Source organism: Schistocerca nitens, chromosome 7 (assembly GCF_023898315.1).
Source record: "Schistocerca nitens isolate TAMUIC-IGC-003100 chromosome 7, iqSchNite1.1, whole genome shotgun sequence".
In the NCBI taxonomy this organism is placed as follows: Eukaryota; Metazoa; Arthropoda; class Insecta; order Orthoptera; family Acrididae; genus Schistocerca; species Schistocerca nitens.
The window spans coordinates 203,100,764-203,102,187 of record NC_064620.1 but is presented as its reverse complement, the minus strand read 5'-3'; the positions used below and the strand labels follow the sequence as shown (position 1 = coordinate 203,102,187).

General features: G+C 40.6%; 1 non-coding gene across 1 annotated transcript; it reads right to left on the bottom strand.

The window, feature by feature from the left end:
* Nucleotides 1–557: 557 nt before the first annotated feature.
* On the bottom strand, nucleotides 558–641 carry Trnas-gga (transfer RNA serine (anticodon GGA)). Its single transcript is given in 2 exon segments — nucleotides 558–592; nucleotides 602–641. It is a non-coding gene; the product is annotated as a tRNA-Ser (tRNA).
* Nucleotides 642–1,424: the final 783 nt, after the last annotated feature.

The following is a 1,424-nucleotide window of genomic DNA, read 5'->3' as shown; positions in this document are numbered from 1 at the left end:
AGGCAAGAAGGGATGCACGCGCCTGAGAGATATTGTAAGGTGAAATAACAGTGTTATGCGAACGTTTCAAAAAACAACTTTATTTGCTCGGCAAAACCATAAAATTATTCTTAGGCTACAGAGCAACTTTTTCCTTTATTTGTTTCTCAGTACCAAATAACATAAAAAATTGCCTATTTCTCTTCCGGTATAGCTGACATATTCACTGTTGAAACAAGATTTTTAATGAACATCGTTTCATCTACGAGGGCGTGCTGAAAAGTAATGCCTCCAACTTTTATTATAAAAATCTTAAAGCTTTCTAAATAAAACAAACTTTATTAATATTCTTCATCTTTATTCTTCATGTCTACATTATTATTTCTCAACGTACTCACTCAGGCGACCAGCATGTTTCTGCTAACGAAAGACCAGTTTGTCGATACTGTCACTGTAGTACGTTTGACTTTGTTCAAAAATGGCTCTGAGCACTATGGGACTCAACATCTGAGGTCATAAGTCCCCTAGAACTTAGAACTACTAAAACCTAACTAACCTAAGGACATCACACACATCCATGCCCGAGGCAGGATTCGAACCTGCGACCGCAGCGGTCGCGCGGCTCCAGACTGCAGCGCCTAGAACCGCTCGGCCACTCGGGCCGGCTTGACTTTGTTGACGGAGCCACCTCTGCTTGCGCGGCTTCATCACTATCAAAGTGAAGTCCTCGAAGGTACTCATTAAATTTTCGAAACAGATGAAAATCGGACGGGGCCAAGTAGGTACAGTATGGAGGATGACAGTGAACACAAGGCGTCGAATTGTTGCAGATGTCGCAGCGCTCGCCATGCTGAAAGAAATGGTGCCCCATGTGTAGACGTCTTCGGATGCGCGCTTTTAATTTTCTGAGGGTTACAACAAGCTATTTCTCATGCATCAACATGCTTACGTTACACACCGGGATGTTACAGACTACAATTCGGAGCCCTCTAGGCAGAGGGTTGCAACTCGCGTCAGCCAAGCGGAAAAGTCGAGCGAGCAACATGCCTGACATTTAACACCTCAACCGATATTGAGAACAGAACAAAAAAATTGGAGGCAAAACACTAGTAGGAAAAATACTAAAGTCGTCATGCAACCTTCGGAATATGTCACGAAAATAAAGCAAACAATACAATTAAGATTAAGAAGACACTAAAACCATTATTACAGCACTAGAATACGAGACGAGAGTAGGTTAACTTACCATACACTTGGCAGTATCAAGTGTTTTGCTCTTTTATACAGAAATTACAAAACAGTCTTGGTTGCAATTTTAGTTTTTTATTTTTCAACGACGCGTTTTGCCTTTTTTTTATAAGTTATGCACAGTTGTTGCCCCTAGTAATTCCATCTTATCAATGTTTTATGTGTATTACATTTATAAAGTTTTAGTGGGTATGTAT